We start from the raw sequence: 15,058 nt of genomic DNA, 5'->3' as shown, positions 1-15,058 counted from the left end.
CGCTCGGCCCCTGCGCCCCGAGGACACTGTGCGAGTCCAAGTGGCTCGGGTCGGAGTTTGGCGGCACCCACCGCCCGGTGCCGCGCGGCGGGGGCCGGAGGAGGGAGGCAGGCGGAGGGAGGGCGCGCGGGCGGGAGAGAGGCCGGGAGCGCGGGCGGCAGCAGGGAGGGGGGGGATGGAGGAAGCGCGCGGGGGAGCGCGCCCTCGCCCTGGCCCCTCCGAGCCTCCGACTAGTCCTTGCAACTTCTTGGCCTGCCGATCGGGAAAAGTTGGCCTGTGCCAGCTTTCCGACGGGGCTCAAACAGGTAATGGCCTTGCATCTTCGCTATCTTCGCTATCTTCGCTGTCGCCGCTGCCGCCGCTGCTGCTCTGGGCGCGGCACAGACTCAGTATAGGAATTCCGTCGCCGCAGGCACCCTCCGGAAGAGCGCGACGGCCTCCCGCGGCCCCCTCCCCCGGCGGCCCCTCCCTCCCAGAGCCCAGCCTGCTGGCTCCCTGCCGCGGGCCGCCCCCACCCGCCCCACCCCCCAAGTCCCCGGCGGGCCGCTCGGGCTAACACCTGTAGGGGCTCAATCTCCCAAACCCTTCTCTCCTCCTCTTCCCCGAAGGAGCTTCGGGAGGAAACAGTGATGGAGGAGGCACTGGGATGAGGCAGTTGGGTTGGAAGAGCCGGGGGTTGCTTGGCGATGGGGGCGGCGGAGTGGGATGTTCCGTTAGTGTGTGACTCTTAGCTGGCCAGGTTACGCCCGGCCTGGAGCCCCGCCACAGGCTCGGACTCACAACACCCACTCCCCTCCAAACACACTCGCTGAGGTTTTTCGCATGGCGACACTTGTAGCCATTGAGGAAGGAGGCCGGGGCTCGCAGACTGCTTTAGCCCCCGCGGCCGCGGCAGCAGCAGTAGCAGCAGCAGCAGCAGAAGGCACTGCAGAGCTGCGCCCGCACGCCACGCCGCCACCCGGTGGTTTTTGCTGACTTTTCATTTCAGGCCAATTTGTGCGGCCCGAACCCCGTTTTTCCTCTCCACAAAACAGAATGCGCCCCCTCATCATTCTGTTTGGCTTTGGGATCCAAACAAAGAGCTTGGGTCGTGTACCATAAGCAGTATCTGGGAAATGCAGAGCTGAGCCTCTTTATTTAAGCTCTGGCGCGTCTCCAATACCCTAACTTCCCCCCACCCCCACCCCGCTCCTCAAGCTCAGGAATCAAGTCTGGCTTGTTGCTCACTTCACTCAATTCACAAGTTCTGTCCCTTCCCTGTTCTATATTTTAATCTGGAGAAGAAAGAAGGAATTGTGAGGTCAAATGTAACAAAAAGAATAGTCCGTCCACATCCCTCCCTTCAAACAGACATGATTGTTTTACTATGTTACTTGATTTCTGATGCCAGAAAGGAAGTCCCCCAATAGTAAGCCTGCTCCAACGTGGAGCTACCACTATGCTCTGTTTACTGGACCTCCACCCCTTTGCAGATCTTTTCAGAAATGATACAGATGCAAAACCAAATGCCTAGACTCTGGTCCTTTCCTGAGCTCTTTCGCCTGAACCTCAACTAAGAAACTGAAATCTTTCAGGCTTCTTAGCCCATCAGAGTTGAATCACTTGAACCTTCTGTAAATTTCATTGCTCCACAGGGGAATCTGCTGCCACCTTCCTTCCACCTTTCCCCAATCTTGAAGTGTCTCTTGCCCTGTCAGAAGCACGATTATGTGTCTGCTAAGGTGGGCGGGGGTGAAGGTGCAGGGACTGAAGTGGATAGATACAGGAGAATGATGCCGAATGGTCTGAAATTCCCTGCAGGTTAGTCTACTGCTCCTTTGTGCTTTGCACTTTCCCAAAAGAAAAGGGAGGACAAGGTAGGAGAGTTTTAGCACCTCAAGTCCATCGAAGTATTTTCAGACCTGAATTCACAGGGGAAAAACCCTGGTCTGCTCCCACGGAACTCTGAACACCTTAAAAATTGGGACTGGGGCTTGGTCACCACTATATTCCCGTCTCCTGGCACAGTTCCTGTCACATGATTTATGCTCAATAAAAGTTTATTGAAAATAATTGACAAATGACTGATCGATACTGATTCTGAAGGGTAGGAAGATGTTCCCTGGCTCAGAATGTATGCGATTTGAATTCCAAGTACCACGAAGGGAAATAATCTCACCAAAAGAGGGGTCAAAAGGAGCTCTGACCAGGACCAAATATTTGGGGTGTGGGATGGACAGTTAAGAGATTCCTACTCACTGGCCATGTTTTTACCTTCTGCTGAGTACCAACTCCAAGGACCTTTTTTTTTTTTTCTTTCTTTCTTTCCTCTTGCTTCTCTCTTGGGACCTTGAACCAAAGCAGGCATGACAAAGCTAAAGAAAGACAGAGTTCTGATTCAGGCAAGGGACAGAACTTGGGAAGAATGAGGGAATGGTACTGAGAAAATGAGGAGGGTTTTCCCACGCTCTTTCTTCTGCTTCTCCACCGGGAGAGCACTCATTGTTTGCTTGTCCAGATGCCATTCACAAGGTATTTTCAGGTGGATATTTGAGGTAGACAGGCACGAAGAAGACTTCAGGAGTATATAATGAAGAGGAGGGACACGTCACTACAAAGTCACAAACACAAACATGTAAATACGCCAGCTCTGTCACTAACCCCTACCCACCACCCCAGGCTTTTTTTAAAGAAAAATACATTAGACAATTAAACTCTATGCCATGAGCACGGAACCACTGGGTCAAAGCTGATTACCAAATGATTCTATGGGTGTTTATAGATATCTTTCTTGCTCTAACGTCTCTTGAAAAATGAGAGGTATGGGGGAACCAGACTCTCTGTCCCATGTCCCTGTCAGCGCATAAAATGTACTTCTGCCTATTTATACCCCCCCCCTTTATTCTTTCAACTCCATGGACAGGAAAACGAATGACGTGTCATGGGTGAGACTAGAGATAGGGGCAGCTAACTCTCTGTGGTGTGTCGGCCTTCAGACCACGTGTTCTCCTGTCTCCTTCAGTGAGAGAACTCGCAGAGGCCTGTCACTGGAGAGGGATCATGGTGGGCAGGGGGCAGTGGGGAGGGACTGAATGAAAGCCATTTTGACTTTGGGTCCAAACTGTATTGTACAATCACTTTAACCACTAATGAAGCAGATATTTTCATCCTTTCCTAACTCTCATGTGTATTTCTCAGGTGCTCTCAGAGAAGAGTGTGAATATAACTCTGAAACCCTCAAAGCAGATCTGTGCTAAAACCCCATTCATCTTTTTATATCTAAAAGATTTTTTTGATGTGGACAATTTTTTTAAAGTCTTTATTGAATTTGTTACAATATTGCTTCTGTTTTATGGCCGCGAGGCATGTGGGATCCTAGCTCCCCGACCAGGGATTGAACCTGCACCCCCTGCATTGGAAGGCAAAGTCTTAACCACTGGACCGCCAGGGAAGCCCCAAAACCCCATTCATCTTGGGAAGGCAATAATGAAAGAAAGACTCGCAGGCCACCCTAGAGAAGCATATTTTGCCTTTCCTTTCTGTCTTACTGCCACCCCAGGCCAGCAGCATGACATTTCAGTGGGAGGATGAATAAAGAACATTCCTTTGACACTTCCAAAGTGCCTTTTGCTCCTGTCTTGCTCTGTTCCTACCAGTTCCCCCTGCGCCCTTGTTAGGGAACTTCCTGGATCTCCTGCAGATCCAGAGTTTCAATTCTCCCTGCTTAACCCCAAGGCTCCCAACTCCTCTATGCTAGGTGGGCCTACTCGCTGCAGCTCCTCCCAGACCTTTGCTCCCCACTGCCCTATCCCAAGCTCTCTCCTCCATCAGATTCAGGAAGAAAGCATCCTTGGCTTCTTTCTGCAAGTCAACTCACAAAGAGTTCTAGCCTGGGAGACAGGAGGGATACCTTTGAATCCTGTCTCTACCACTAACTGGCTGTGTGATCTTGGACATGTCATATCTCCTGTTGGGGCTTCATTTTTCCCACCTTTATTTATTTTTTAAAAATATTGATTTATTGATTTGCCTGGGCCAGATCTTAGTTGCGGCATGCGGGATCTCTTAGTTGCAGAATGCAGGCTCTTAGTTGTGGCATGTGGGATCTAGTCCCCTGACCAGGGATCGAACGCCCCCTGCATTGGGAGCATGGAGTCTTAACCACTGGCCCACCAGGGAAGTCCAAGTTTTCCCATCTTTAATAAAATCATCCTTGAGACTTGATGAATGGCTTTCAAATCGTATCCTGCAGAGCCCTAAGAGTACACAGATGTAAGTTCCCTCACCCGTGTTTCAACCATAGCACTTCTTTCCTCTCTTTTATATATTGGGACTCATTGTGTGATTTCTTATGAAAAAGATAAAAATAAAAAGATTCCACTACTAAAAACAAAACATTTGAAGACTTCTGGATGAGATGTTCTGGAATGTCTTTTGGGCCCTGGGAGCCTATGATTTTTCTGCCTGTTCCTCCTACCTCTTCATCTTGCCCTCCTCAGACTTGCCCTCTGCCCTTTCTCTTCCCATCCCATCAGAATATAAACTCCACATGGGATTTCCCAAGAAAAATATGAGTCTCTTCGGCTCCATTCCTCATGGGTTCACTTGAGAAGCAGGCTTTGGCATTCTTTTCAGGGAGAGTTATGTGAGTTATCAGAGCAGAGAATGCTGATTGTTGTCTGCCAATCTCTTTTGGCAGGCCTTGGCGGAGCTGGAAAGAAGCTGGGGGGACCTGCTCTCAAGAGGCATCTCCAGGAGAGAGGCAGAAACCCAAACAGATGTGACTGTGATGAGTAAAAACGAGAGAATTCAGACAGCCTAATCAGGAGCAGCCTCAGTACTTTCTGAGCAGGAAGGAACTGGCTGTCTTTCCGAAACTCTGAAAAGATTTCAAACACCCTTCCTCCATGAAGTGAAGATAAACATACTCAGAGCCACTTGCCAGTTGGCTCTCCAACTTCACTGACAGTCCATCAAAACATCTCAGTGACCAGTCAGTTACCAGGTCAAGGACTGATGATGAGCTCAAAGGGAGGGAAGGGGGGCAGGTTCAAGTGCACCATGGTCAAGCAACACTGGGATCTGGCTGGTAACTGAGTAGGGCAGCAGAGGGGGTAATGAAGAGACTGGGCAGCAAGTACCACCTTTTGTCGTCTATTTAATTATGTCCAAAAGCCAAGAGAAACGACTGGATAGAAATACAAATGAGGAGATTAGAGAAACGCCATTAGCAAAAGCTCCGGCCATTTAACTCCAACCAGGAAGAAAAATGAAATTTAAGGAAATCTCGTCAATGTCACACTGGAATTCTAGAGACTGAAAGAATGACTACTGTATTCTGTAACATAATCTGACAAATTTATTAGCTGGCAAAGAGTCTCTCCCAGTCAGATCATTTAGGAGAATTATGCTTCAGAAGCAAAGATCTCCAGAATCAATTTTTTTAGCAATTGATCGGCTCTCCTGATTTGCATTCGGAATGAAAAGCCAGGGAACCCTAGGCTTGCACTGCTCTAGAATAGTGGGGTTGGTCTTCATTATGTCCCCTTTCTGAGATCATTCTCTAAATACTTAAGCTATAGAATGTACTGAAGCCACCTCTGGTTTATATTTAAATCAAATAAATAAATAAATAGATAGATAAATAAATAAAATCAATTGGGAACACACTAATTAATTCTGATCCTTAAGAGGAAAAATCCTATAACCCATATAAAAATTTCATTGTGCAGTCATAATTTATGAACATTAAAACCATAAAGCACCCTGATGCTATTAATCATATCTATGAATTCAGCTCCTTGCCATTTTAATTAGCCATAGCAACTGCAACATCAAGAGTTCAAGGACTCTGATTACCTGCTTGGTCACTTTAATCAAGAAAACCTGAAGAGGACATGGAAGCAACCTAAGTGTCCATCAACAGATGAATGGATAAAGAAGAAGTGGTACATATATACAGTGGAATATTACACAGCCATAAAAGAAACGAAACTGAGTTATTTGTAGTGAGGTGGATGGACCTAGAGTCTGTCATACAGAGTGAAGTAAGTCAGAAAGAGAAAAACAAATACCATATGCTAACATATATATATATATGAAATCTAAAAAAGGAATAAAGGTTATGAAGAACCTAGTGGCAGGTCAGGAATAAAGATGCAGAAGTAGAGAATGGACTGGCGGATACGGGGATGGGTAAGGGTGAGCTGGGACGAAGTTAGAGAGTGGCATGGACTTGTACGTATAGCTGATTCACTTTGTTATACAGCAGAAACTAACACACCATTGTAAAGCAATTATACTCCAATAAAGATGTTAAAAAAAAAGAAAGAAAAAGAAAACCTGGAGAAAAATATCGGATTGCTGGGGTGGAAGTTTCTCCCTTGATCATTCAGAGAGAGGAAGGATCACAAGAAAATGAGCTTAAGCTTCAAGATGTGGGGATTGAAGTTTTGTACAAGGAAAACATTCCTTTTAGCAAGGGTTGTCAAATACCATGGCTGATTGCTGATTTTCCTATAGAAGCTTTTGTGACTACAACAGAAACCTTATCTACCTTGGTGGATATATGGACTCAAGGCTCTCATTCTGTCATTAAAACTACACTACTATTCACATACCCATGACCTGCAACCACGAAGGGGTCACGAGGAAAAGGGTAGCAACACCATTACTGAGAAAGCGTAAGGTCCTGTCTGATGGGGCGTGGAGATAACTAGTGCCTTTGCCTTTGGAAGATCATATTGGATGAACTTGGAACATGTGGGTCAAGGCAGTCGCACCCATTTTCTAAAGTTTCTCTCGTTTAACGTGTGGGTAATACTTTGTACATACAATACATTTATTCTTCACTACATGGTTTGCCCCAGTGGTGACAGAGCATCCAGAACCAGCAAAAGTACCAGCTTCTCTGAGATCAATTGAGTTTTATTCAATAATATTTGAAGATCTTGAAGGAACAGTTGCTATTTTATGAGCTGACTGGTGGCTAACAAACATAAATGAGGTGTTTCTATGATGAAACACTTATGGCAGATGAGAAATGTACAAAACTCAGAGGCAAAATATCTGTAACACTGGGGTCATTTCTTGCCCAGTGAACTAAGTAATCTAAATGAAAAGCCAGGGGAAAAAAATAATGGAGGATTTGAGGCAGAAGCAGACAATCAGTCATTTTTCTGGATCTAAGCTGTTTCAGGAAATAGGATTTCTGGAGGAAGGTGACCTAAGCTCAAGATGTGTGGAAGGGAATGCAGTGTTTACAAATGATCTAATGTTCACTGTTACTTACCATAGGGGGGCAGGATTCACAAGCAGTATAAGGAACTCTGGATTGATTTCCTATTTGCCAATGGCACTGTTTCCATCAGCTTCCTGTCAAGAGTTGCCATCTTTGAAAGGAGCAGAGAGGTATGGGAAACTACTTCAGTGCTCTCTCAGGATTAAGTCTTAACACATCTCTTTTCAGACAGCAGCCAGAATTTGGGCAGCAGAACCTGCCGAATTTGGAGAAGATGGTATCCTCCAGATTCTAAGGAGGGGTCAAAGGCCAGGTCGATGATCCCCCTGAGAACCGTGCAGATGCCCTAGAGGACTTTTAAACTCTCCACTCTGCTTTAGTTGTTGTTCATTTGTTTTTTGGTTTGGGTTTTTTTTTTTTTTTTTTTTGCCCAAACTGGGGTTTCAAATGGTGATAACACTCAATAAATACTGTGGTTATAATTGGATAAGCAACTTAAACCTTACAACAACCTGTAAGGTAGGTATTGTCATTATTGCCATTTTACAGAAGAGGAGAGGGCAGTCTAGAGAGACTAAGCGATTTATCTATGGTTTCCTGGCCTGTACATAGGTGGCAGTGCCCATATTTAAACTAAAGATCCTCAGCCAATACAATGTTATGTGTACAAGGCCAGTCCTTTTTCTTCTTGGCACCGGGTTTGGAATTTGGGTCGCTAAACAGTGGTGCTCGGATATGGCTATCTCTTGGCTTGGTTAACAGAAAAAAGATGGAATATGGCATGCTTTTCAACTCAGTTATGTTCTCTTCTTTTTTTAAGAAAAACAAAAGTGAAGTATGAAACAAACAAGAATAGATATGACCTTTGCATATTTATGAGCATAATTCATAACTTCTTAGAGTGATATTTAAAGAAAACTTCACTACCTTTCTCACTAAAATTCAATGATTATAAATCACTGCTTAATGCTATTCTGGGTTTCTCAGCCCAAGGAGTACTTTGACACCAGGGCCTGGTGTGACTCAGGTAATCTGGGGTTTTGGAATGCTATGAGACCCAAAAGACATTTCCCGGACTTTTTCTTCACCCCTACTTAGTGGAGACAAGAAGTTAAAGCTACTCCCAATTCTCTCAGTTCTTTTCATACAGGGAAAACTGGCTTTCCACACTGTAAGCATTTTTGTGCCATCTGCTTCCAGCTACAGGAAGCTTGAGTTCAGCCAAAAGAGAGAAAAATATTACACACAGTGTATTCACTTCCATGCTCTGACGCCCATGACTATTCTTTTTCAATCAGGGGTTTCTCCAGTATCCATTCTAACTAATTTGCTCTAACTTTTCCCTTCTGACAAACAGCTAAAAGTATAATCAACAGATTGAAATTATTTACTAACTTCTCCTGTAACCACTGAAGACCTCAAGCAATTTGAGAAGCTGATTTCATTGGCCTTGATGCTCAATTAACAACCTCATTTTAGAGAAGAGATCTGAGGCAAGAGAAGTTAAATGAATTTGTCCTGGGCCAAATTGTTCATTCATTCATTTAAAATCGACTGAGAACCATTTGCCATGTACCAAGCTACACCCTGAAGGGGTGCAAAGGTACCTTGAAAGATGCAAAGGTACGAATAGCTACAATGGGTTTATCGAGCACTAACTATACCCCTGGCACTATTCTAAGTACCTTACCCTTATTGATACACTTAATACTTAACAATCACCTTATGGGCTTATCCCCATTCTACAGATGAAGAAGCTGAGGCAAAAAGAGGTTAATGAGTTCATTCAGGTAAGAAGTGGAGGATTCAAATCCATGCATTCTGACTTACATCCCATGTTCTTAAAACTGCTCTACTGCCTCTCCAATGACTGTCCCTGGCCTCAAGCGGAGGAGAAAGATAAGTAAATAAAATGACTAAAACCAAATGTGATGAAACACAGTAAGAGTGGTACTAATGTCCAAAGTGTTGGGAGCATGCAAAAGAAGGCACAGCTAAATGTGGGCAGAAGTCGTCAGCTTCAGAAAACACACACACACACACACACACACACACACACACACACACAAAACCATCCCACTAAAGATGGATTTTGGAGGATGAGAAAGAGCTAGGAAGTCGGGGAATGAAACCGGGTAAAGCCAGACTTCAACCTGGGTTAAACTGACTCCTGGTGCTGAGTTCTTACAAGGCTATATTACTTTCCCTCAGGTGAGAGGATTTACACAATCTTGGATTATGATGCCCCTGCACTTTGAATCACTTGGCAACAAGTTGATCCCCTATTGTAACCATTCTCCAGGAGTGTACTTTTCTGTGCAATATTGATTACAGGTATGGTCGTGAAGCATTCTGGGGATCGGGAGAAATAAAATGTGCTAGGTGGAGGTTCTGATGGACATTTGTGAGTTGTTTATTTCTTGCTTGTAAACCAACTGTCTTCCCTTCCCCACTGATCGTGTTCCACACAATATTGTCAATGGTGATGTTCAAGTGTACAGTAGTTTATCGATTTACAACTGCCATCAGCAGAGGGTTTAGTAGAAGTAATCCTTTTGGAAAGATGCCAATCAAAATGAAAATTAAATTGGCATGTATGCCACAGTGAGTCATGCATTCTCCTCCTGCAACAACCGGGGTGAACTTAGCAACCAGAGATTTGCGTGTGGGCAGTTATTAAATAATTTTATGATGATGATGATAAAACTTTAAGCTAACAAATGAATTAAAGATTATGGGGAGGGCTTCCGTGGTGGCGCAGTGGTTGAGAGTCCGCCTGTCGATGCAGGGGACACGGGTTCGTGCCCCGGTCCGGGAAGATCCCACATGCCACGAAGTGGCTGGGCCCATGAGCCATGGCCACTGGGCCTGCGTGTCCAGAGCCTGTGCTCCGCAACGGGAGAGGCCACAACAGTGAGAGGCCCGCGTACTGAAAAAAAAAAAAAAAAAAAAAAAAAAGATTATGGGGAAATGACTGTCCAAGCCAGATAATCCTAGTAATTCCTCTATGTAGATTTCAGTATTCCTATTGGAGAGGGACAAGTAGGATTTGGTTAATGTTTGAATATGTTGAAAACAAATGAAAAAATCTTCCTACTTACTCATTCCTCTTCCTGCCGCTAAAATACCAGTGCCTACTTTCTCTATCAGAATACTGGTATCCTTTGGTCTGAAAAAAATATACTTAAGCAGAATTGTTAAGGGAAACAACAGTGCACTATTTCATTATAAGAACCAAGACAACATGCTGTATGTACGTGTGTGTGTGTGTGTGTTTGTGTGTGTGTGAGTACACTCCGTGTAGGCTTCAGGCAATGCTGTAAAGCCAGCACCTCAGCCCAGGTGCCCACTGCCCTTATGAGGCCTCAGCTCTTGAAGATAAGACTTTAGCATCCAGGTTGTCCTAATTCTTCTCCTTCATTAATATTGTCCTTCCCCATATCCTATCCCTGGGTCAGTGCTTTCCAATAAGACAGCTCCTCTCAGCTCCTCTCATCGGTGCTGGGTTAATGACTACTAATAATGTCCTCATGACCCCCCCGCCCCCCAGTGGCTCATTCTAACAGATTTTATGGAGGCAATATTATATTGTACTACAAAAGAGCGCCTCTAGTGGTGACATTAAAATGACAGAACAGCCTGCCAAAGTAGCTTCAAGGGAACTAACAGCTTTGGAGAATCCCTCAGTTTAAAAGTCCCCTGCAGGGCTTCCCTGGTGGTGCAGTGGTTAAGAATCCGCCTGCCAATGCAGGGGACATGGGTTCAGGCGTTCATCCGCAAAGATCCCACATGCCGCGGAGCAACTAAGCCCGTGCGCCACAACTACTGAGGCTGCCTGCACTCTGGAGCCCGCGTGCTGCAACTACTGAAGCCTGCGCGCCTAGAGCCTGTGCTCCACAGCAAGAGAAGCCCGCGCACCGCAACGAGGAGTAGCCCCCGCTCGCCGCAACTAGAGAGAGCCTGTGCGCAGCCACAAATACCCCACATCTTTACCAACAATACCCACTTCCCTTCTTCATATTCACCATATGATATATTATGTGTGTGTCTGTGTGTATATATTCCTGGCGATTCCTCCCTATAGATTTCAATATCCCTTTTAGAGAGGGACAACTAGTATTTGGTTGATCTTTGAATATAGTTAAAACATCAAAAATATTCCTACTCACTGCATTCCTCTTCTTATGCTCCTTCAACTGTTCAATTGTTTTGCTTCAATTCTGGAAATTTAGCCATCAACTCTTCATCTACTGCTTCCCCTTAAATCTCTATTCTTCTTCTGAAGCTTCTATTAGGTGTATGTGAGATGTCATTCTCTCCTCCATTCTTTCTTACTTCTCTTTCCTAGTCTCATCTCTTTAACTTTGTAGAATCGGGGTGCTTCACCGATTCCCTCTCTAGTTGGATTTAGTCTATTGCTTGATTTTGTTTTTATTCCACTGATGCACACACAAATACTGTATTATACATTACATAAGTTACATATAGCATAATAAAAATTATATATGTATATACATACATGCATGTGTACACATATATACATACACATATATACTTTTTATAATGTCTGTTTCATCTTTTCTAATATGCCTGCTATTTTTTTTCACAGCATGCTGTTTATACCTTATGGATTCTATTCCTTCCTTTATCCTATGGAACATTTTGAAGATGCTTATGTTAAAGTCTCTTTCATATTGCCTTATTATACAACTTTTCTGGAATATAGATCACCCTGTTTATTGTCACTTCTGACTACCCCTGCAGTGTCTTATTTCCCCTCTTGCTCTGTAAATTTGACTGTGGACTCACCTTCAGCAGGAGAGTTCTTTTCTGTAGAAGCCCTATGTGAACCCTGGATAGCAGACTTATCCATCTCTACAATTTTGTGTTCTTTCTCTGCCAGTACTCTCTGGGTTTCACTGGATCAAAGTCGGTTTTTTAATGTTAATTTCCCAGTTTTTTAGTATCAATTAAGATGTGGGGCTTTGATTTCTTACACTCTAGGCCCAGAATGGACACTCCACCTATATTCTGCATCCCCAGGCCTTGAGTCCTGATTTATCATGAGCTGGTCAGGAATTCTGGCTCCTAGCTTTATGCAGGAAGCTCAAGGCTCTGCATCAGGTCTGTGGCTTCACCTTAAGCCCCAAGATATACATCCAGGTCTAATACTCTTGATGGCCATGTAGCTTTAACTGTTGCACTTTGCTTTGGCTTTGAATTGCTGCCTTGTTTCTATCACCTGGAAATTTTTTCTTTTTTGATTTTGAATTTTCTTTCGTATTGTCAAAGACATGCTCATATTTTATCCACTCTTTCTATGTTTTTATGGAAGGATAGGGGCTTCTGCAAGACCTTAGTTCAACATATTGACTAGAAGTCCTGATTCAAACTTTATTTCCACCATGACACTAAAATTGCCTATACTAAGATCATCAATAACCTCCTTATTGTTACATGCAATGACTGCTTCTCAGTCATTACTTTACACAACGCTTCAGCAGCATTGGATGCCACTGACCATTCTCTTCTTGACATTCTTCCATAGGCTTCTCGAGGCTCTGTTCTCCTGGTTTTCCTCCTACCTATATTTCACTGCTCCTTCTCAGTCTCCTTTTCCTGTTGCTGACCATTTGAGTTCCTTAGGATTCTGTCTTAAGCTGTGTAATTTCTCCCTCATGCTCCTCTTCGTAGGTATTTACTCTTCATTCATCCACTCAACGAGTGTTCTTGGAGTACTTATTATGTGCCAGGCTGAGTTGTAGGTATACAGCAGTGAACAAGGCAGATGGGATCGGGCTCACATGGACATGAGAGTCCCATGAAGAGCTAAAGAGTAAACTCTTAAACATAAATAAGTAGTTGTAAATTGTGATTGCTGCTATAAAAGAAAAGAACAGAATGCTAGTCGAGAGTAATACCAAAGAAACTAATTGAGATTGGAAAGTCAGGGAAGGACTCTAAAAGGAGATGACACCTAGCTGACTCTTGATATATGATAGGGACCCAGCCTCATGAACAGTGTAGGAAATAACTACCTTTTCTACTGTAACAACTCCAGAAATTTCCATCGCTTTTGATGGAGTTCAGGACATGATGCCCCTAAATATGGCACATTGAAAATGTTAAGCTGAAGGACTTTGAGAAAACAGCAAAAGCAGGAAAGTCACTCTCACCTTCCATCCTCCCTTCTCCCCAGACACACGTCATGAAACCCTCATGTGAGAAGTGCCCTTCTTGTACCCAGGGGAAAGGAGCATCATTATCTCCAAAGGCCTTGCTGAGTTTCCCCCAGTTTATTACACTTACCTCATACCCCTTGGTCTATTATATTTCTATATGACTGCCCATTCTTCATCAAAACTAGCATAAAAATACTCAGGTCTAATTGTTCCTTCTGGTCTGCATTTCCTTATGAAGGCTCTTTTTTTTTTTTTTTTTTTTTTTTTTTTTTGCGGTATGGGGCCTCCCACCGCTGTGGCCTCTCCCGTTGCGGAGCACAGGCTCCGGACGCACAGGCTCAGTGGCCATGGCTCACGGGCCCAGCCGTTCTGTGGCATGTGGGATCTTCCTGGACCGGGGCACGAACCCGTGTCCCCTGCATCGGCAGGTGGACTCTCAACCACTGCACCACCAGGGAAGCCCTATGAAGACTCTTATGTCACATAAACCTGACGCTAAGTAATTTTGTATGCTTTTCTCTTGTTAATTTGTCTTTGTGTGCTGTTCAGACCCAGCCAGGGTTGAGGCTGGGCCTGAAACCCAAAAGGGTTGAGGAAAACGTTGTCCTCCCCTACACTTTCATCAGCTCAGATACCTCCTCTGAGCTCTATACATGGAGAGTTCTACCCAAATGCCATTCAGGACCTCGAACTAAACAAATCTGAAATCGAACTCATCTCCCCAAACTGTTTCCTCCTCTCTTATTCCATGTGGCTATTACATGAGTTTCTCGTAGCCTACTCCTTTCTGGATTCATCCACCATCTCAGTCAAGCCAGGAACTTAGGTATGATCCTGTGTCCTTCGCTTTCCCACCTCACTTCCAAGGAGTAACCCAGTACTGCAGGTTCTGTAGTCTTACTGTCTTCTCTAAATTCCTATTGTTAAGATTTTCACCTATTCCAGTTTTATGTCTCGCCTGAATTTCACCATGGCCTCCTCTCTGCTCACTGCTCCAATATTAACAGACAAATCTGATCATGCACGTCCTGTTAACAACCCTCGGCGGCTCTCCACTGACAAGCCTTCCATTGTGAGGCCCCAGACTTCCTTGTCACCCTTCCTTCCTTCCTCAATCACATTGCATTTCAGCCATACCAAAGGACTTCCCTTCCCCAAGACACCCCTTCCAGCCCTTCAGCCACTCCAACTGCTATAGCTTTGAAAATTCTCTTCCCTCTCACTAGCAAATGCTTTAAGATTTATTTCAGGCGTGATCTCCCCTGGGAAACCTTCCTCAACAACCCCCCTGTAAAGACAGTTTCTTCTTCTCTGCTCCATAGCACCCACACAGACAGCTATTATGGCATTTACAGTGTTCATTTTCCGTCGAATTGTCTGTCATGCTCACCAAACAGTGAGCTCCCACGGCAGGGACTGGGACTTCATCTCTGGATGCCCACAGCTACAAAGAGTAGGGACTCAATAAAATGACTGTTTCCTGGCTAAATGAATTAGCTAACTGTCCCTTTCTCTGTTTATAAAGGAGGCATCTGGAAAACTGAAATGCAGGACGGGTCTATTTTGATAAGAGTAGGTTCACCTACAAATGTATGTTAGAAGGTAGCCATGTTTTCACATAGACAGAAGAACTATATAGTTCAGGCATCGAACTATA

General features: G+C 44.6%; 1 protein-coding gene across 2 annotated transcripts in view; it reads right to left on the bottom strand.

Annotated features, from left to right (window-relative positions):
- The window catches only part of FGF13 (fibroblast growth factor 13), a 496,141-nt gene that overhangs the window by 68,332 nt on the left and 412,751 nt on the right, over positions 1-15,058 (bottom strand). The gene's annotated exons all lie outside the window — the stretch shown is intronic.

The sequence above is a fragment of the Mesoplodon bidens genome, assembly GCF_964165515.1.
Source record: "Mesoplodon bidens genome assembly, chromosome: X".
NCBI lineage: Eukaryota > Metazoa > Chordata > Mammalia > Artiodactyla > Ziphiidae > Mesoplodon > Mesoplodon bidens.
Note: the sequence above shows the minus strand (reverse complement) of the source record. Positions and strands in the feature narration are given on the sequence as shown.